At 41.3% G+C, this 23,529-nt stretch overlaps 1 pseudogene; it reads left to right on the forward strand.

Annotated features, from left to right (window-relative positions):
- Positions 1-10,079: 10,079 nt before the first annotated feature.
- The window catches only part of LOC115481372, a 163,540-nt pseudogene continuing 150,090 nt past the window's right edge, over positions 10,080-23,529 (forward strand).

Raw genomic sequence — 23,529 nt, forward strand, 5'->3', positions numbered from 1 at the left:
ACCAGTTCTTAATCCATAATAATACCCTACCTCCGATTCCATGACTCTGCAATTTCTTCAGGAGTCTTTCGTGCGGCACTTTGTCAAACGCCTTCTGAAAATCCAGATATACAATATCAACCGGCTCCCCATTGTCCACATGTTTGCTTACCCCCTCAAAAAAATGCATTAGATTGGTGAGGCAATTTAACAGGTGTCTACAGTGGTCTTTGAGCAGTAAGGTAAATAGATTGGTGTACTGCCGCAGATTTACAGCACTTGATGCGTTTCATCCAGAAAAAAGACCATTCAGATTCAAACACTGAACAGTTCACTTTTTTGGTCAAAATACTTTTCAATGCTACAGAGTCTGAGAGCAAATCAGGAGGAATAGGGAGGAGTAGCCAAATGGTTAGTGCAGTGGGCTTTGAGCCTGGTGACCTGGGTTCAATTCACAGTATAGCTCCTTGTAAATTTGGGCAAATCACTTAACTCTCCATTGCCCCAGGTACAAAAACTTAGAATGTGAGCCCTCTGGGGACAGAGAAAGTACCCACATATGACACGTACAGCACTGCACATGTCTAGCAGCACTATAGAAATGATTAGTAGCAGTCTGTACCAGTGAAAGGCTTCATATACAGAAGCTTTAATTTGTAAACTCATAAGCTTAAGCTCAGATTGTTCAGTTGTGGAGAGAGATGCACAGACATGTGCTCTTATCATATGTTTAAGTTGCAGCCATCTGAAACACCGAGCAAATTGAAGGCCAATTTTCTTCATCAGTTCTGAAAAGGACAGTAGTTTCGCATCATCAAGTGTATATATTCCACATTTAGTCCATCCAGGCCTCAATGTGACTTCACCTTCAATTTTCAAATTCAGATTGTACCATAATGGCCATTGTAACGATTCCATACATTTATTAGATAACATGGCATCCATTTTGCTTACAGCTTGGATTGTGGATATAAAAATAAGGTTTCCTTTTAGTTGTTTGGGAACTAGTATTCCTACAGCATGTTGTAGTTCAGGGGATCAGCCATGTGTATGTCCATTTGTTTCCAGCTGGGAATGTATATATCCATAGAGTCATCAAACCACTGCCTGTCTTGTCAAAGAATATAGGCCCAATGATAGTTGTAGATATGAGGAAAATTGTTCTTTAGAGAGATAAAGTTTATATAATACAATTCTTGGAGTCTTATTATTACAAATAAATGATGTTAACAATCTATTAACTGTTTTATAAAAGGTTGCATTAAAGAATATTGGGATCATACTTGATGTGTAGAGAATAACAGGGGCAATATACATTTTAATCATTTCATTCCTTTCCCACTAAGATAATCTTTTCGATTTCATTTTGTCAAGAACAACTTTCTGGTTAGCATTAATCGTAGTTTTTAAATTAGGTAGTATTTGTATTCCTAGATACTTAATACCATCTTTTTTCCAAAGGAAATTCTGCAATAAGATTATTAGTTGCATGAATATTCATTGGTGGGAATTCTGGTTTAGACCAATTTATCTTGTATCCTGAAAAAGACCCAAATCTATTTTTAGTGTTCAGCAGTTCAGAGAAAGTAGACTTTCAATTGGTTATACACAGAAGCACATCATCTGCATAAGTAGATAGTTTGTATTCCACATCTCACCATTTTATATCATGTATATTTTTATTCTGTCGTACGGCAATTAATAATGGCACTAAGGCCAAGCTAAATAATAAAGCTAAAAGGGGACATCCTTGTCTCGTACCCCTATGCAAGGAGAAGGAGGGTGCCAAAGTATTATTAATAAATAGTCTGGCAGTAGGATGATGATATAATGATTTAATCAAATTACAGAAATAAGACCAAAACTAAAACACTCAAGGACTTTAAACATTCAACTCTTTCAAAAACTTTCTCCACATTGAGGGCCACAAAGAAGGCTGACTGATGCATATTATTAGAATTTGCTATAATTGAAAAAACAGTCTGGTATTGATAGACGAGAACCTTTTTGTCATGAATCCAGATTGATCAATATGTATTAAGTTGGGCACATAAGTAAGAAATTAGTTTAACTAAAATGTTTGCATTGACATTTATTAAAGATAAAGGTCAGTGGTTTGAAACCTCTGTAGGAACTCTCCCAGATTTTGGAAACACAATAATTAGAGCTTCCACCATGGAGCCTAAAATGGCATTGTTGGATAACTGCTCCTCATAAGCGTCCATTAGATATGGTAATAAAGAGTGTTGAAAATCCAAGAGCTCAATAGTTAACCCATCCATACCTGGAGTTTTACGCTTTTGCATACCCTTAAGTGCTTTTTGTACGTCCATTAATGTGACTTGTTTCTCTAAAGTACTATATTGAGTTTCAGACACCTTAGGAATATATATGCCATTGAGGAATTAGTCACATTGTTCATCAGATTATTCATTTTCACTAGAGTATAAAATCTTATAGAAGTCAGAAAGTGCCTCTAAAATATCATCTTGTCCAGTAAATATATCTTTGTTCTTATTATAAATGGAAGGTATTCATTCCTTAGCTATCCTACCCTTGAGAAAGGGAGCAAGTTGTCTACCTGCCTTATTGTTAGACTCATAATAGGTAGATTGTTGAATGAAAATTTCATGTTGAACTTTTTTACTCAGTTTGTCATTATATTGAAATTTTGCCTTAAGAACAGCATTCTCAGTATTTGGAGACCAATTCTGTTTAAGTTTTATTTCCAGCAGTTGGATCTCTTTTTCTAATTGATTTGAAAGTAACTTATTCTTTCTGTTTTTCTGGGCACAATAACTCATAACATTACCCTGAATGGTAGTTTTAAATGTGTCCCACAAAAGTGGTAGCAGACATGTTCAAATTAGAGTTAAATTCAAAGTATTCTTTTATACATTTGTCTATGTATAATCTAAAATCTTCAATTTCTAATAAAGCATTATTACATCTTCACATAGGAGGATGAGAGGGTTCCAGAGTTACATCTAATTTAATAGTTATATTAGTATGATCACTAATAGAAATGCTACCAATATCCATAGTTTTAACTGAGGAAATCAAAGGTTTAGATAATAAATAAAAATCAATTATTAAAAAGGATTAATGCACATGAGAGCAGTAAGTAAAACCTTTTTCTCTAGGATGAAGCACTCTCCATATATCCAGAAGGCCTAAATCATCAATTAATATAAGCAATCAATGTCACCAGTAATTATCAAATTAGCACAGGTCTTGTCTAACAACTCCATGTGAAGAGTCTGGAAAATCTGTCCATTAACAGAGGTAGGTGCATAAATATTAAGAAAGGAATCAAGCTTTTGCTATTGTGAGAAGTGAATTTGAAGTAAAGGTCTAAACATATCAAACAAGCTTCTGCTGACAGAACTCCAGAATATTCAAAGGTACAGGTTAGGAGAAAACTATACAAAATTTCAATGTGTTTTAATATTCCTTGGTACGCTGTCCCAAGGGTGTAGCCACGGGCGGGCCTGGACGGGCCCAGGCCCAGCCACTTTCCCTCCAGTCCTGCCTAACCAACGCAGACCTGCCAAGTCTCCCGTGAAACACGCGGCACCAGCTCCCATTTCCAGCCACTGCTGCTTCTCCTGTTGAGCAGCAGCGGCCGCTACAAAAACAAAAAAAGCTAATTAAACAACTCAAAATGTTTTTAAAAAGCAAGTGCGGCACCGCAGGCAGCCATCAGGCATTGGCTGTCGGCTCTGCAGCTGCTCCTCTCGCCTCTCACGTCACTGCCTCTGGAGCAGGAACCCGGAAGAGTGCAGCGACGTGAGAGGAGCGGCTGCAGAGCTGACAGCCAATGCCTGATGGCTGCCTGTGGTGCCACGCTTGCTTTTTAAAAACATTTTGGGTTGTTTAATTAGCTGTTTTTGTTTTTGTTTTTGTAGCGGTGCTGCTGCTCAACAGAAGAAGCAGCAGTGGCCGGAAATGGGAGCTGGTGCCACGTGTTTCATGGGTGACTTGGCAGGTCTGTGTTGGGTGGGCGGGCCTGGATGGAAAGAAGGGATAGAGAGAGAGACACTGGATGGAAGAATCGGGAGGGGGGGGGGTAGACGGATTGAACGATATGGAGAGAAAGAGGGAAAACAGATGGAAGGATGGGGAGAAAAAGGGGGAGAAAGGGGGAGATGGATGAATGGATGCAGAGAGAAAGAGGAGAGACTGGAAGGATGTGGAGAGAGAAGGGACACTGAACAGAAAAGAGTAGAGAGATAGAGAGACACTAGATAGAAGGAGGGGGAGAGAGACATTAGATGGAAGGATCAGGAGAGAGGGTAGATGGGTGGAAGGATGGGGAGAGAAAGAGGGAAGACGCTGGATGGAAGGGTAGGGAGAAAGAGGAGACACTATGGAAGGATACAGAAAGAAAGAAGGGAGACACTGGAAGGATGGGGAGAGAAAGAGGAGAGCTGCTGGATGGAAAAGGGGAATAGAGAAAGACTGGAGAATAAGAGGAAGGGGCATGGGGAGAACAAGGGTGAGAAAGATGAAAAGCCATAGGTAGGTGAAGGAAATTAAAGAATGGATAGTAAGAATGAATTAAATCTGGACAGAGAGAGAGGCTGAAAAAATATTGAAGAAAGCAAAGAAAAAGGAGAGAAAAATGACAAATGGTGCAGAAGAGTTAAGCGAAAACGAAGGAAAGCAGAATCTAGAGACTGGGAGCAACACAATGAGAAAAAGTAAATGGCCATACAATAAAGGTAAAGAAAATAATGTTATTTTAAATTTAGGATAAAGTAATATGGTACCTGTGTTAATAACGTTACAGAGACCAATACTTCCTTAGGTCAGGAGAGGATACCATAACAGCATTATACTGACCTGAGGCAGGAGATTTTGGCCTCTGAAAGCTCATTGAAAAGGGTGTTAGGCTAGTAAATAAATTATTTTCTGAAACCTGATGCACTGAAAAGCAGCACTTTACCCCTGTGTGACAAATGCATTTGATTAGTGTGACTAAATTTTGCTGGGGGAAGGGGGTAGAGAGAAAATTTTGTGCCCACCCACTTTGGGTTCAGGCCCACCCAAAATTGGCAGTCTGGCTATGCCACGGCTGTCCAGCCTTTCATTGTAAAGTGGAAAGAATTTGATACCACTAAGACACTGCCTCAGTCAGGCTGTTCCTCCAATGTCAGTAGCTGTAGGTTAAAGAAACTGCTTAGGAAGGTTGTGGGAGATATACCCCTCTCTCATAAGGGGCCAAATTCTATAAATGGCGCTGAAATCTGGGTGCTGAAAAAGAGCAGCGCTAAGTGCAATTCTGCAAAGGGTGCATGGCCTTTACAGAATAGTGCATAGTGCCAATTTCCATGCCCGACTCTGGGTGCCAGACTTGCACCTGCTGCAATGTGGTGTAATCCTTGGTGCCTAATGTGGGCGCACATCCCCGGTATTCTATAACACTGTGTGCAAATTTTAAGAACACCCCAGACTGCCCATGCCCCCCCCCCCCCCCCCATGGCCATGCTCTTTTTTTTGGGTTGTGCACTATGTGGGTGCACATTGGTATAGCGCAGAGGAAGTTGTGCATTCAAATCCAAATTGGTGCCAATTCATGCCAATTAGCACCTAATTACTGTCACTAATTGGCTTGTTAGCCAATTTAGTTCGGCGCACATCTTGGATCAGCACCCAATTTTAGGTGCCTTATATTGAATCCGGGGATAAGTGCATGTTAGCGCTTAACACAGTTTAGTAATAGGGACCCTGGATGCAGTTATTGAGAGCAACCTGTAAAGATTGTGCTGTTTCTGTAGTAACAGATTATTGGTGGAAGATATAATGGAATGGGCCTGTCACTTCTGCTTCTGATATCAGGAGTATGTCCTTGTGGTGAATTACAGCCCAGTATCTCATGTTGGACCATGGATTATCCTTTTTATAATGGATGGCTGTAGTTCTTGAGGAAAATATTAAGCAAATAAGACATGCTTATTTTTGAAGGGCTAGTGAGATTTTAGACATGCATAAACCAACATTTTAGTTTAATTTATTAAAATTTGATATACTGCCCAGTCTAATGGATCAAGAAAAAGAAAAAGTCTAAATCCCAGTTTTACAAAGCTGTGATATAAAATTCCAAAATGTGCTAATAGCAATGGGGCATGGTTTGGGCATGTTCTGAGTGAGGCTAGGGTGGGTCTAGAAAGTAAATGTGTATTCTCCATTTCGGAAGGAGAATGCATATCTATGTCCAAAAATACAAATATCAGGACATCTAGGTTTCAGAAAATTGCTCCTACCAAACAGCACTCCACTAGGGGGATTAGGGAATGGCGCCCCTTTAAACCCCTGAAATTAATATTCTCAACCCCCCCCCCCCCCCCCGCACCAAAGGCAAAACTGACAAGGCATACTGAGATGAGCGACAACTTAGGGAAAAATAAACGGTTATGTTCTGACACTTAAACATTTATGCTGTGATTTCATACCATAAATATTTATATGCGCATTCTGATCCATTGCTATATAGAGGAGTGGAGGACTAGCCCACTGGCTAGTGTAGTGGCCTGAGAACCAGGGAACTGGGCTCAATTCCCACTGCAGCTCCTTGTGATTCTGGGCAAGTCACTTAATCCTCCATTGCCCCAGGTACAAAATAAATACCTGTATATAACATGTAAACCAGTTTGATCATAACCACAGAAAGGTGGTATATCAAATTCTACCCCATTATGTTTCTAAACTGGATGCTCTTGCACATAAATGTCCATCTTTCCATACATTTTAAAACAGGCTCAATCCCCCTCCGATATTCAGTGCTATTTAACTAGCCAGAATGGCTGCTGACTGGTTAAATAGCGTTTAACAAGCTATCCGCCGATATTCAGCAGGGGATAACCGGCTATCCCCCTCTGAATATCCCTAGTTGGCGGCTAGCAGATAGCTGGCTATATTGCCTGATATAACCGGCAATCCGTTAATTATTTAACGCTGGTTTAGTGGCCATATTTGGCCGCATGAAAATGTGGGATATCTTTGGTCGATTTAAAGATAACTGACTAACGTCATCGACTTAGCCGATTATCTTTAACCCAGCAAAAAATAAACTGGATATTCAGTGTCGGTCACTGTAAATATCCGGGCTCAGCACTGATTGCGGGAGTTAGACCGGTTAACTCCCCAACTTAGATGTCTCAATTTTGATTTGAGTCAAAAAACAGCAAGGCAGGTGGTTCACCAAATCCAATATGGAAGATAAAACAACAAGGTAGACCTTGTAAGAAACACAGTCTTTATTAAAAGATTAAAAGCACCCAGAATTTCAGCATAAAATGCCCAACATGGCCAAGTTTCGCCAGTACAAATGGCTGCGTCAGGGGCAGTAGGTCACCAGCTGATGTAAAATTCCAAAATCAGCCTGGCTGGTGCAGCTGTTAAAACATAGTAAGAAAGATTCTGGGATCAGTCTCTCATAAACACGCATTCAGAGCTATGTCGAGAATTTTATGTTCAAATTCTGGGAACTTTTAATCTATTATTGCTTACAAGGTCTGCCTTGTTGTTTTATCTTTAATTCTGATTTGTACTTCCTTTCTAAAAGGATGTGAAGGACAAATCTATAATCTAGACATCCCCATTTATGCATGTTGAGTGGGCTTGGTTTACCCATCAATACCCTTAAACACCTCCTTGGCACTTTCTGGATGCTGTCAGGGCAGTGCGTGAACAGAAGTAAACTGGAGTGAGAAGTTATCTGGACAGCGACAATATTCAGATTGCTAGCCAGAGAACTATCTGGATAAAGTTAGAACAAAAAAATTGATGTCTGGATAGTGGTTTGAAAATCACTACAACTGGATAGCATCAGCACTCCCCGCTCCATACACATATTTGGCACTGCTCATTATCAGGATATTGGCACAAAATATGCATAAATATTGAAACACCATTTTAAACAATCACCAGCTATGGAGTTTAGATGTGGAGAGGCATTTTTAAAAGCGCCTTTTTTGCCATTAAAGTATAATCCAGACTTCCCAGTGGGGACTTCCTCCAAGACTTTTCTTGATTGGCAAGCACGTGGGATCCAGTATTTGTATCAGCTGCTGGATGAGGAAGGGAAACTTTAAAAATTCCCACAATTGCAGCAAGAGTTTGGACTGCCAACCTCCGATATCTTTGCTTACTACCAAGTGAGGCACTATGCTTCCTCATTAGGTTGGGAGAATCTGTGCGAAGATGTACAAGAGGTAATAAGCTCGGCTCTCACATTAGAATCCCAAAATGTGGTGCCGCTGAGGTTCTTTCATCGCAACCTGCTGGACACAACGGAAGACATAGATTACAGAGGATATGCGAAAAAGTGGGCTGATGACCTACAAGTAGAAGTCACGGAGAACCTATTAACAGGGTTTCTGAGGAGCATCTTGAAAGCTACCCCCTTTTTGCGGGATTGGGAGCTGCAATATAAATTTGCTTTCAGACTTTACATTGCACCTAATCGAGCATACAGGGTGAAATTCGGAGCTTCAGGGGCATGCCCTAAGTGTGGACAAGATCCTGCTACTCTGGGACATATGTTTTGGTCCTGTCCGCAGGTGCATAGCTTCTGGAGTGAAATTATAAAAGCTATTGAGACATACTGGGATCGTAAAGTACCTTTGCAGCCCTTGCTTTTATTCGATGAGGTGATGTGCACAGGCCTTAAAGTGCCGGGCCTGAAGAGATTTTTGCAGAGATCCATGCTGCAGGGGAAAAGAGTGTTACTACTGAATTGGAGAGAAAGTGCTAGCCTTACCCTGGCTCAATGGAGGGTGCAAATGGTGGAGATGCTGAAATTAGAGCGGCGAGGAGTGAGTGACTTTGAAACAGAAGCAGGCAGAAATCTGACAAAGATATGGAGCCGCTTTTGGGACACTTTGCAACCAGCAGCCAGAAGTAGACTTCTTAATTGTTGAACTCTGTGTGACATGTTGCCATAATGTGAAGTGTTGTGTCCTGCCTTTCAGTAGAGAGATAGGGATGGGAAGGGGGGTGCGGAGGGAAGGAGGGAGGGAGGGAGAGGGAGGGACTGTTGAGGGGAGATTCAAGATGAATACTGTGATGGTACTAGACACTTGATAGTTGTTGGTTGTACAGTTATGTGAGGATGTTGGAACTTGTGCATGTATTTCATTCTGGCTTATAAATCAATAAAAAAGATTTAAACATAAAAGAATGTCAAAGTCAGAATTAGGATGTTCTGCTCATAAAGTCCCCCCCCCCCCCCAAAAGTCCATCTCACAGCAATTTTTGAACAGCAAAGACATCCAGATTTCCTGTTTGAAAATACATGAGAAGGATTTCCATACGCTGGAAATGTCCATCCTGAACAACCATTTTACAAACTGAAGCATTTAAATTATAAATGTGGAAAAGAGGGCACAGGGACGTCTGTCTGACAGCATTCTTATAAAAATGGCCACACAGACATCCTTGTAAGAACAGAGGAGGAACCTACTGGCTAGTGCTGTGGCCTGTAAATCAAGTAACATAGGTTAAAATTCTACTATAACTTTTTTTTTTGTAAATGTGATCCCTCTGGGAACAGAAAAATGTCTACTGTACCTTCATGCTTGCAGATGTCTTATTCCTTTAGATACAATAAGTATTTTTCTGTTCCTGGAGGGAGTCCCAGGAAAAAAAATTAATAGAGTTACAGTGGGATTTAAGCCTGGGTCCCTTGGTTTAACATCCACTGAGAGCACTAGTGGACACCTGGCATGCTGGTGCCCCAGACCAGCTCTATGCTGGAGGCTGGACCCTAGGTCCCTTCATCGGTGTCCCTTGCCAAAGATCCTAAGTATATAGTCTTGCACTAGACACCCGTCTGGTACCAACCAGCAGATGTGCATAGGCACTGCCTAGACTATAGTTTACTCTCTGTTCTGTATTCCTTACCCACAAACAATATGGCTGAGGGCTTGGGAAGATGTGCAGACAGCTGCTTCCTATATACATATTTACATATTTATAGCAAGAGTAGAATTTAAATATTTACAGTAATGGTGGACATTGGAGAGGAGGAAAAGGAAACCAACTATATACAACTATGGGGAATATATACATGAGGAGGGAAAAGAACCGTTATACACATGTCTCACAACAGCAACCAGTCAGATAGTAACCAGCAGGTGAGCTTGGCCATAGGAGAGACTAGACTTTCTGTGTTCAGCAGGCACCACACTTTTAAAGGTCTAATTCAGGATGTTTTTCTTCCCACCCCTAGGAAGTCATTTTGCTATCCATAAGGGACAATAAACATTCATCACGTAACACTGCCCATGTCACACCCACGAAACACTCCCTCTGGGAATGTCTTCTTTTCAGAAGCTAGCAGACTTGGGCGTTTGTGGGGGGTTGGTTTAAATATATGCTTTAGACTTTTTCTGTGAGAAAAACATATATCTGCTTATTATGAAAATTGTTGGACATTTTTCTCTTTTGAAAATGAGCCCCTTAATATTCCTTGCTTGTATTAATTGTATAGGTGGGTGAAAGCTGTGCTTTTTTTTTTCTAGCATAATCTAGATGAGATCACAATAGATTGTAAGTCATGCCCTTGGAACTTAATGCACTGCTTATCTCTTGTAGTGTGCATTAAAATGTGTTTGTAAAGTAATGGAATTATGCACTGATTGTCTTTGGAGTATTGTGCTTTCCCTGATGACTTCCTAAGCTTCTGTGAGTTCTCTCTAAATGGACTGATTGTGTTGTTTCCCAGACACAGGATGTGTAGGTATATTGCACTAAGTGAATCACATCTTATTCATTCTGTGGGATCTGGCTACCCAATATATGGATGTTGCATTTTCAATGTCTGTTCTCCAAATCATCCTGCCTATCTCTGATTTCTTTTGTCAGTGTCTCCATAGCTTTCAATTTCTTGTCTAAAAACAAACAAACAATAGATTCTATTTGTTCATTAATATGAAGTTCATTCTGCGTAATTCTGTTACCTGGCTTTCATCTCCATTTTTAACTCTCCCACCGCTTTGGACAAATCTGTTCTGAGCAGTCCAATCTCTTGCAGCAATTCAGTCACATCTGACTTAGTTACTAGAGTATTAGCCTTCACTACCGTGTCTGGAGATTTTATCTCATTGCCTCCTTCGTGTCTGCCTTGCTTTCTATATGTGTCTTGGGAGGTCTACTAATTTTGGCCTAAAGCTGCTGTGCATTCTGCAAGAGCTACCGAGATGTGTTCCTTTCCAATAACTCAGGTGTCAAGTAGTCATCAGCAAGAATTAGAGCCAACCTTCCACAAAATAAGCAGCAAGATAAAGTGAGCCTTGAAATCATAAAGGAGTATACCAACTCAGGAATAGAAATATGTGTAATCCCCCATTATATGGGGATTACTGAGTAGTGTGGTTCTTTCCTTGGCATCACTGGGGGGAGGATGTGGGATGTCCCTTGGTGAGAGGGGAGCCCAGCCCAAGGGGTGTGTTGTGAAATAACTTGCATAGTGAATGTGGATTTGTTATAATGCTTGACAATGTGGGTGGAGTTTGAAGGTAATAAAAGTTGTTTGTTTAAGCACATGGTCTTTGGTTGCCTTCACCCCCACCAGGACCCAAGGAGGAGAGGGGGTATTCTGGAAAGGCAGAATAAACTGAGGCTGAATTAAGGCGGAATTCCTGCCCCTAAAAGCAGTAACTGTGAGGGTGAAAAGAGCTCCAGGTGGGTAAGGGGAACCCAGCCTGGGAGCAAGAGCTGGAGCAGGGGAAGCCTGTTCAAGGCCAGGGTGTAGCCCGGAGAGGTACATTGCTGGAAGGAGGACAGAGAGGGAAGTCTGATCCTGAGGGAAATGGATGGTGAGCAAAGACATCAGGAGCAGCATTGGATTATAAAGCTCGAACGAATAGGTGATGGACTGCAGAAGGTGTGAATTTGTATATAGTTCTGAAGTATGAAAGAGAATTGTTTAGTAGTGGATAAGACTGTACCAAATAATCTTGAAACAAGAAACCTCTTAAATGCTGACTGTATATAAAGTGTTTGAAGTTTCTGCCATTGCAGAGTTCAGTAAAGTTTGGATAAAATCACAACTCCTTGGTGTGCTGAATATTCTTTTGAGAGAGAGAGAGAGAGAGAGAAAGAGAGAGAAAGAGAGAGAGAGAGAAAGAGAGAGAGAGAGAGAGAGAGAGAGAGAGAGAGAGAGAGAGAGAGTTACTCCTAGACTGTGAGAAGATACTCAGAAATAATGGCCTTCCAGATCTTTATCCTGCCCTAGCCTGCACCTAAGCTTGAATCTGGAGGACTGGAAGAGGAAAAAGGTATTCAGCGAGTAAGGATTTCTGATTGCTGTGACCCGGGTTGGTTGGAGTATTGAGCTGGTCGGTGAGACATGAGTTATACATGTAATGAATGTATGATATAATATCTTTTGGCAGAGTAGTATTTCTGATTGATTGGTTTAAGGGACACCTCAATGTGTTTTTGTATGATTTGTTTATGTTTTTAAATGTATGTATTTTTTTTTTAGTGCAACAAATTTTATTGAGTTTTCCTTTTATTTATTTTATTTATTTATATCATTTATACCCCACAATTTCCCACCACTGGAAGGCTCAATGTGGCTTACAACAATAACATAAAAAAATAAGAGTAACCGAGGCATTGCAATATATGAGATGCATGGTTTAGCACTCTAGTTAAATGTACAATCATACCACATATAATAGTAAATATTTATAGAAACTGAGTATAATAACAATGAGTACCTAAGGGGGAGAAGTCTATGAATCACAATACCAAGTGAAGGCACTTCAAATCTCCTTATATAGGAGTAAGGCATCATTTCTCATACTTAGCTATGAAACTCATGAGATTCCACCACTGGTGTACAGATGCCTGTGCTGTGTATTTCCAGTGAAGCACCACGACTTTAACCGCCATTGAAATAAGAATATCAAATAACTTATGTAGCTAAGATGGAAGATTAGGAAGCATCACCACTGATCAAAGAAGAATACGTGTAAATGACAAAGGCATATCATACAGAGTAATCCCAGACATCATGCAAGTATTGCATCAGCGATGTACAGTCAAAGAGCATATGCTGGAATGCTCCCACTTGTTGACAATTCCAGCAGATACTGGTGGTTGACTTATTAGAGTTCCAGCTTTTAACTGGTGTCCAATTTGCTTTACATGCAATATAGTATAGAGACTGAAGAATCGGAGCCAAATGTTCTGGTCTATTGATGTGGCACCAGAAGAACTTCCACTGTGAGCTGAAGATTCAATTCTTGCTCCCAAATGGATTGAATTGGTAAAGAAGTACATTGAGGATTAGGAATGATGGATTTATAGAATTTAGATGTTACATACAGTACTTGCTGTTCCATTTGAAAAACTTGAAATATGTCCATTCTGCCTTCCAGTTAACTTCTGCTGGATGCAATTTCTGAGATGCAAATGCTAATAAAAGTGACAGTCTAACAACCCATAACGTGTTTTCAAAGTCTGAGAAGAAACTTTATTGTGAACCACAACTTCCCCCAAACAAAAAATCCCACATTCCGCCCATTGTCTACAGAAAAACTGATGCTTGGCCAGTGTTAAGAGCAGGGCTGCCCCAAAGCGGAGTTGCTTGAGTAATATTTAAGGGATGTTCCAAAGGGCATCAAGCACTTGAAAGGCCCCTATCGTATCCATTATGATAAGGGCTCCTAATGAGGAAATAATGGTTAATCAATCCCAGCAATTTGGATAACGTGTAAGGTTTAACTACTTCCAATTCAATGGCAATCCAAACTGGGACAACATCTGGCACGAGTTCCTGAAACCACCAGCAGGCACTCCACAGATGTGAAGCTAAGGCATATTTCTGAAAATCAGGAAATCACAAAACCCCTTCTGCCTGCAATCTTTTCAAGGTTTTGAGAGATATTCTGGGCACTTTCACACACCACAAAAATTAAAATAGAGTTGATTTGCTTAAAAAAAATCTTGGAAAGATAACAATAACAATTGAAGAATGTATAGAATTTGAGGGCTATAGTCATACGGATAGCTTCCAATTGGCCCCACGACATGAGCCAAAGAGGCGACCAAGTACTACATATCTCTTGTACTTTTGCAAGCAGTAAGTGCATATTCAGTTGCAAAGTTTCCTTCCAGATAGGGTGGAATTTAATGCCTAGATATTTTATTTCAGTAGCACACCATTAGAGAGGAAAATGGCCTGAAAATATAAATGCACAGAGCTTAAAACCTTGTTACAAATGGTATTTTTGAAGAAAACAAAAAGATAGACGTTTTGTGGTTTCAAAAATGGTCATGTTTTCTATTCAGATTTTGTATGTTTACCGCAAAACACCCAAAGTCCGACTCAGACATCATATCAAAAATGCCCCTCCATGTCTGTAGGATTGACATAAAGATGGTCAACGATTTATATATCCTGTATCTTAGAAGCCTGACCCTTATGTTTCAAATAATTTGCATGTAAGCAACCAGTCCTGTTACGACTTTCAAAATAAGGTGCACTGGATTTATTGAAAAGCATGTTTGCTCGTGGTCACTAGTCTCCCGCCAACAACCAAGCCGGCACGCAATGCACACTCTCAATTTCAAAGGGCCTTTCAAAGGAGAGATTAGGAACCTTTGGCATCCAGGATTTAAAGAATTGAACTGGATTGTGGCCTTCCACTTTTCCATGCAAGCCAATTACACATAAGTTGTTGCACTGATTTCTGTTACCAAAATCTTCCATAATTAGTTCCAATTGCTTAATGGCTCTCGGATCCATCCACTGCTGTGAGGAAACATCATCCAAAATCTTATATTTTTGTTCTAAGGTAAAGAGTTTAGCATCTACAGCTATCAATCTGGATATGAAATGGGAGATTTCAGTTTTATTGTATTTAATATCAGTTTTATCTTCAGACAGAAGTGCTGAATTTACTTTGGCCATGCTTTCTTCTGGTATTTTTCTCCATACCTCTTTGGTCGGAGATGGTGGATCTTGTTTGAGACCCTAGGTACCCACATTCAAGGCTAACGCTACCTCCGCTTTTCCAGGTTTATGCTGCAGCATTTCAAATTAACTTGAAATCTTCAATTAGATGACAAGAGGGAAGATTAATTCTCAAACGTTCAGTTGGTAGGAATGGAGCCGAAGCGTTATGCCTTGTGTGGGCTCCTTAGCACTCCTCTCCAAATTTATGTATGTTTTTACTGTACCACATTTAGGCAATAAGCAGGTTAAAATGAATAAATTATTATTTTTATTTGTTGCATTTGTACCCCTCATTTCCCCACCTATTTGCAGACTCAATGTGGCTTACATAGTACCGTGAGGCGTTACCACCTCCGGTGATGAAACAGAGTAATGTTAAAGAGAGTGAGCTATATGTGTTACAGACACATTAGAGGAACGAGAGAGGATGAGTTGGGTGGGCAGAAGAATCTCACCTCACAGGCAATCCGGTCTCTCACTCACCCACCTGTCTACAGGCGATCCAGTCTCTCAACCCCCCCCCCCCCCCGTACCTTTTAAAGAGCACATCTGATAGACACTGCTTGCGCAGGCTCCAGAGCCCTCCTTCTGACGTATCCAACCTATGCAGAAACAGGAAGTTGCATCAGAAGGAAAGCTGTGGAGCCAGCGAAACGTGAGCACTGAGCAGTGTGTATCAGTCATTCTGTTTGCTGCCGGCGAAGATCTGCTCTTTAAAAGGTACGCGGGAGGGAGAGATATTGGAAGTTTTCAGCTGGCGGGTTTTGGGGATCCTTCCAGCCATATTGTAGGTGTGCTGCTACTGGGTAGACCTAACCCAAAGTGGGTGAGTCTGGGCTCACCCAGGCCCACATGTGGCTACACCACTGCGTTTGCATAACCTCCCACCCGCTGCATGTTCAAGCTGCTCTATTAGGCTGCAGCACTTCCAAATGGCAGAACCAAGGTAGCACTGACTTCTCTCACTTTTAGCACTTTGGGATGGCCAAATCGGTGGATCCTTATGATCTCACTGTGTGCTCAGAGAGATTACATTTTTAATTCTGAGCTACTTTCAACACTTAGTTGGGATACTCAGGGGGAAGAGCTCAGACTCTAAGGGGTAATTCTATAAAATAGGCATTAGCATTTATGTGTTAACTGCACATGTAAAAGTTTAGAATACCAGCAAAATGTTGAAATCTTCTGCTCAGTATATAGTGGGAGATAAAAAAAGGAATTATTAGGAAAGAAATGGAAAATAAGACAAAAACATTATAATGTCTCTTTATTACTCCATGGTGCAACCTTACCTTGAGTATTGTGGGCAATTTTTGTGGCTGCATCTCAAAAATGATATAGCAGAATTAGAAAAGGTAGAAAGAAACGGTAAAAGCAGTTAGCTTAGTGGGATTTAAAAAAGGTTTGGATAATTTCCTAAAAGAAAAGTCCATAAGCCATTATGAAGATTGACTTGGGGAAGCAGCATAAAATATATTGTATTGTTTTGGGATCTTGCCAGGTATTTGTAACCTGGATTGGCCACTGCTGGAAATAGGATGCTGGGCTTGATGGACCTTCGGTCTGTCCCAGTATGGCAACGTTTATGTTTTTAAGTGTGACCAATGATAACTCTTTCATATGTTTTATATGCCCATAATTATGCACATATGCATGTAATGCAGAAAATCTGCTTAAGCACTATTCTGTAAATATGCACTTACCTTAAATAATGATATTTGATAGGTAAGCATATGCAGGCAGAGTCTGAGAAGAACATGGTCAGGATTCTTACTTATCTGCATAACTTACAACATACTATAAGTTACACATGTATTTTGGGCATTTAGGCATGAGCACTTATACCAAGCCTATGACTGGGATAAGTGCTCATGCTTAATTATAGGCATGTGTGTAGCCGGTAAAGCTAATACCCTATAAAGGAAAGTAGACACTTAGTTTCTTTTATAGAATAAGTGCCACATAGGCACCCTCTAGGCACCTAATTAGGGGCACACCATTATAGAATTACTCCCTAAGTAGCCATCTTGCTGGGTTCATTGGTGCCCCCTCAACCTCCCTCTTTTTAAGGTACTTTTCCTTTTCTATACATCATCTCCACACGCTCTAGTAATCTTAATTAATCTCAGACTATTTATTAGGTTGTGTTAATCACAGGATGGAAGCTCATCTGTCTGGAATGCCAGTGGTAAGAAGTCTACATTGTTAAGCAACAAACAGACCCACGTGTGTCAGTCTCTCAACCTTCTGTCTGAGACCCTCCAACCTTATGATTAATCACACAGTTACTAGCTGACGCCAGATCTCCTGGGACAAATTAAGGAGACCTAGTTTTGTTGCATTGCATGCATGGTGATTTAGTTCAGATTCTGCCTGTGAAAAGCAGAAACTATGGGGTCCTTTTACTAAGGTGTGCCGAAAAATGGCCTGCGCTGGTGTAGATGCGTGTATTGGACATGCGCAGGTCCATTTTTCAGCGCACCTGCAAAAAAGGCCTTTTTTTGGGCCAATAATGAACGTGCAGCAAAATAAAAATTGGTGCGCATCCATTTTGGGCCTGAGTCCTTACTGCCACCCACTGACCTAATGATAAGGTCTCATGCGTTAACCGAGTGGTAATGGTAATGCCGATTACCACCAGTTTACCACCACGTGCCAGAAATTTTCTGGCGTGCTTAGTGGACATGCATAAACAATGAAATTACCTCCCAGGCCACGATGTAGCTGGGCAGTAGTTCAAAACTGACGCACGTAGGACACGCGTAGGTGCCTATGCAGCTTAGTAAAAGGGCCCCTATATCTTCATGCAAGGAATGATGGTAAAATGAAGAATGGCTCTGTTTCTCCTTGGAGTCATATGGTTACTGTGATTTAATCCTAGGAACTTGAGAGGTGCCTATGATGGGATAGGATTAGATAAATCCTGCGGGTTTGGTAATATGAAACTGTTCCATTCTAAAGAGTGTGTGTGTGCGTGTGTGTGTGTTTGTGTTTGTGTTTGTGTTGTGTTGTGATGGGAGAATCGGGAGAAAAAGGCAAGCTTGACAGGGGTGGAGGCTCTGATATTCATGCATGGCAGCACATGGATTGGACAGAGGCTACTATGCTAATTGTTAACCCACACAGTGACAATGAGCCACCTGCAGTAGCACAAAGGAAAGAGCGAAGAAGAATAATAGAGGGTTTGTATCATCTAGTAATTAGCTGAATCCACACAACAGCAATGAGTCTGTGGGCTCATGCCAGCTGCAGAGATTACCTGAAACATGAACTTGAGAAGTCATTCAGTGCATCAGCTTAATGGTAGGGAAGCAAAGGTCACACTCAAGTCATTGCAGAACATATTTCAGTGACCTCACCCTACTTAGTCAACATTTCGAGCTAAGATGGCATTGCTTTGTTACAACAGTCATTCATATATATATATATATATATATATATATATATATATATATATATATATACACACACACACACATACACACAGTGCAATCCGCTTAAGTGCAAGGGTCTGGGACCAAAGAAATGCATGCAGTTAACCGGAGCGTGCATTTAACCATTGTGACCCATAGAAGCTTGACATCTGATATATCAGTACAGTACTGTTTATTATATGTACAGTATACAGTCTCCGTTAACTGATGCTATACAGTCTCCGTCAACTGACGTTAGGCTTACTTGAAGTAATCAGTCATAGTCCTCTGTACACTCTTGTGTGTGTGAGTTCCATAGACTACATCTGCCAGACGGTAAAAACTGTCATAGCACTGACATCCAGTGGCCTCCAGATAGGCCCGCACGGTGTTCAGACTCTCCAGCGCTCTTGCAAAAGTGACAGGAGGTTGTTGAATTTCGTCCGCATGTGCCTCGCTGCTCATTTCATCATCTGTTCCATCATCAGCCGCTGCCTGAGTGTAGGCGCATATCTTGACATCAGTGCTGTTGTCAGCTGTTTGTAGATCATAATCAACAGCTACGTAGTGATGAAACTCCTCTTCAGTAACACTGGCTGGGATGTCAATAGCCTGTTGTTCTGACGCATTTGCAACAGCTGCATCTGTTTCGTCCCTCTCCACATCCCTAACAAAGCTTGCCCGCTTGTAGCAGTTCACAATGGTTGCCTGTGTAACATGATTCCAGGTTTCTTTCTGCATATGTAGGGAATCCAACAGTGATAGATTATGAGCCAGTTCAATAGCACGTTTATCCTTGCCAGTCTGGTCATCCTTAATGATCATCAGTGCCCGATAATGTTGTTTAAAATTGCCCTAGGCTGGATCAGAGAGGTAGTGTTTGGTGACAGGAAGACCACCTTGACGTTAGAAAGCCTGACATCATCACTGTGTGCAGCATAATTATCACAAAGCAACAAAATTTGATGCTTTTGTGCCCGCTTTCTAGTGTCTAACTTATTTAGCCACTGCTTCCAAATTTCCCCAGTCATCCATGAATTTGCGTTAGCCTTGTATGACACAGGAAGTCGCTTAACATTCTTGAAGCAACAGGGCTGTTTGCTCTTTCCAATGACGAGTGGTTCCAACTTCTCACTCCCATCCATATTGCAGCAAAGGAGGATCGTCAGTCGGTCCTTTGATGTTTTACTTCCTGTAGTTTCGGCTTGTTTGAATGCAAGTGTTCCATCAGGAATCGCTCGCCAGTAAAGACAGTTTTCATCGGCATTGAAAATGTCACGAGGTGCAAACTTGTTCAAGATGGTAGGAAGAACTGAAACAACCCAATTTTCAGCACCAAAGTCATCAGCGTCTTGTTCTTCACCATGCTGTTTCTTGAATTTTATGTTGTTCCTCTCCTTCCATCTTTCCAACCATCCAACAGTGGCTTTGAATTCTGTTAGTCCAAGACTTTCAGCTAGCTGATTAGCTTTCTCCATAAGCAGTAGACCACTGACAAGAAACTGTCTGCTCCTGACTTGAGAAAACCACCGAAGAAGAGCATCTTCTACATCCTCAGCTTTTCCCGGCTATTTACGTTTCCGGTGTAGATTTGTATTGTTTTGCCAGTCTTCCAGAAGCTGGTCTTTCAGCTTCAACATACGTGAAATTTGACTGGGATTGACACCATATTTTTTAGCAATAGATGCTTGACTTTGTTTGCTTTCTAATTTTTTAAGAACTTCTATTCGTTCAGCCAGTGTGAAAGTCTTACAGTTGCGTGACAACGACGACGATGACGACTCCAGTGTACACTCTAACAACATTCTTTCGCTTCTTCTGCCTGTGGCAGTTAACCAACGAGATTTCAAATTTATCGCCCCTTTGTCATGCGACAATCGGCTTCCATATTCCGTGCGTGCGCTTATGCGGAGTCTTTCCTGCAGAGGAGCGGTCTTAAACCATGCATATAAGTGAATCTTGCACTTATCAGTGGTGCACTAAACTGAAGTTTGTCCCCATACAAATTGATGGCGCAAAAAACGGGACCGAAGTACAGCATGCAGTTAAATAGAGCATGCGCTTATCCGACGTGCACTTAAATGGAGTGCACTGTGTATATATATAATTATTAGTTACTGGGGGTACAACCCTTCCTCCTCATGCTCTTTCCTACTGTAATTGTTCTAATCAGACTGAAAGACTGAAAATAGAAATAACTTTTCCTTGCAGACTCAAGGATCAGGTACTAGCTTAATGCTCAGTAATACCTGTGTAATAATCGAGCTCACAGAAAATACCCTGTTGTGAGGAAAAGAACAGAATGGAGCACAGTAGTGACTTGCAATAAACCTGTATCTTCTTGGCCTCCTCTCCCCCCCTTTCTCTTGCATATTATCGACCTAAATTAGTTTGATTGTCAAGAACTTCTATTTAGCTTTCTAATGTTTCAGTTGTGACTTTATCCACGAGATGAATGGATTTAATTTTCCTCTTTGGAATGCCAGGTAGCCAATAAGGAAACTTCTCTTTTGCGGGCGGCACCAAGCGGTTGTGGCCATCTTTCTCTCTCTTTATAGTTCATTGTCTGTGTCTTTTAATGGTGCTCAGTGTCGAGTGGCAGTGGGAAGCCTATATTTCTGCCATGTTTGTTGGCCAGTCTCTAGGGGGAAATGCTTTGTCTTTTGCTCTCTGAATCTCTCCCTCTTCTTTGGCAGCATGACATCAAGGAAAATAATGGATCTCTTGTAGAAGGCATTAAAGCTTTTTTTTTTCTTTTTCACCCTTATGAAAGAGTGAGCTAATGAAAAGGCAGTGACTGAAATTCATCAGAAGCTGAAAAGGGAGGGAACTTAATTGGTGCTCTCCTTAGATCTTGTTCAGCAATTATCTCCACTAATTTTACCTTGAGTGTGTATGTGTGTGTGTGTATGGGGGGAGGGAATCACTCAAGTAATTTATGAATCAATAAAAGCAAAACAAGGGAAAAAAGTCAGTGTTCTGGGTGATGTATTTTATTATGAGAGGTTCTGCTGTGATCATATACTAATGGAAATAGCTAACAGTCTTTCTCTCTGGATCCCATATTTAAACCAGCAACATCTCTCTGACCATGACTTTTATCCAGCCTTTGAACCCTGATCCTGCCACTGCTCTTTATATCTATCTGAAGCATGTTTAAATTAAAAATGTTTTATTAATATGAGCTTTTTGCCTCTCTTCCAGGAACTCCTAAACAGTGAGCCATGTACTGAGCTACAGGGTCAAGCAAGCACCTTTAGTATAAGATGGTTCCCAAACCTGATCCTTGAGGCATCCCAGCCAGTCAGGTTTTAGGGATATCCACAATGAATATTCATGAGAGAGATTTGCATACAGTGGAGGCAGTGCATGCAAATATCTGTCATGAAAATTCATTGTGGCTATCCCTAAAACCTGACTGGCCGGGGTGCTTCCAGGACCAGGTTTGGGAACCACTAGTATAAGGTGATACCTGTAGTTGCTAGATATAAAAACAGTGAAACATGACAGCAGATAACAGCCAAAAGGCCCATCCAGTCAGCCCTTCCTCAGCAACCACTAACTCCTCCTTTTCATAAGTGCTCCCACGTGATAGAATTCAGTGTGAAACTATAAACTCTTGTACTTTATGTACCAGATGACTCTAACTTCTAAGGACCTAAAGCACAAGTTGAGCCAGTCCTGGCTTTGTTTGAATTATATAGAACTTCTATGTCTTCTTTCTTTATGGAAACAAAATAGCTCTCCTAACTAATCTGGATAATTATCTGGATACCAGCACTGAATAGTGACAATATTCAGGTATTAATATACAAACAAACCTTTCCAGAGACGGGAAGGTGGTAGAACTAAAGGACATGAATTTAGGTTGCAGGGGGGGCTGACTGAGGAATAACATCAGGAAGTACTTTTTTCACAGAGAAGGTTGCAGATACCTGGAATGCCCTCCCGCAGGATGTGGTAGAGATGAAAATGGTAACGGAATTCAAAAATACATGGGATAAACACAAAGGAATCCTTTATAGAAAGAATGGAACCAAAAAAACTTAGCGATGCTTAGATGGCAACTTCAGTAAGTGGGGAAGGAAAGTCAGTGTTGGGTAGACTTCTATAGTCTGTGCCCTGATCATGACTGGCCAGATTTGGATGGGCTGGAGAGGGGCTTTTATGATGTTGGAAAAGAAGGCCACTGCCAAGGAGACTGCTATGGTCTGTGCCCTGAAATTGCCAAGGACCAATCAAGATCAAGTATTCATATATAGTATTGCATCATACCTTATGCTATGAGTTTATCTTGTTGGGCAGACTGGACGGACTGTATAGGTCTTTATCTGCTGTCATCTACTGAATTACTATCCTGCTTATAATCGAAATAGAAAAACGCCTATATTGCGACCCAAATCGGGAGATAGACGTTTATCTCACAAAAACGAATAAAGCGGTATAATCGAAAGCCAAATTTGGACGTTTTCAACTGCACTCCGTCGCGGATGCGGACAAGTTGATGGGGGTGTGTCGAAGGCGTGGTGAAGGCGGAACTGGGGCGTGGTTATCTGCCGATCAGAGATGGGCGCCTTTCGCTGATAATGGAAAAAAAATATGCGTTTTTAGCGAGAATTTAGGGCACTTTTCCTGGACCCTGCTTTTCCACGAATAAGGCCCCAAAAAGTGCCCTAAATGACCAGATGACCACTGGAGGGAATCGGGGATGACCTCCTTTGACTCCCCCAGTGGTCACAAACCCCCTCCCACCACAAAATATGCCGTTTCACAACTTTTTATTTTCACCCTCAAATGTCATACCCAACTCCCTGGCAGCAGTATGCAGGTCACTGGAGCAGTTATTAGGGGGTGCAGTGGACGTCAGGCAGGTAGACCCAGGCCCATCCCCCCCCACCTGTTACACTTGTGCTGGTAAATGGGAGCCCTCCACACCGCCCCCCAAACCCACTGTACCCACATGTAGGTGCCTCCCTTCACCCCTTAGGGCTATAGTAATGGTGTAGACTTGTGGGCAGTGGGTTTGAGGGGGATTTGGGGGGCTCAACACCCAAGGGAAGGGTGCTATGCACCTGGGAGCTGTTTTACCTTTTTTTTTTTTTTGTAAAAGTGCACCCTAGGGTGCCCGGTTGGTGTCCTGGCATGTGAGGGGGACCAGTGCAC

Source organism: Microcaecilia unicolor, chromosome 12 (genome assembly GCF_901765095.1).
Source record: "Microcaecilia unicolor chromosome 12, aMicUni1.1, whole genome shotgun sequence".
NCBI classification, from domain to species: domain Eukaryota; kingdom Metazoa; phylum Chordata; class Amphibia; order Gymnophiona; family Siphonopidae; genus Microcaecilia; species Microcaecilia unicolor.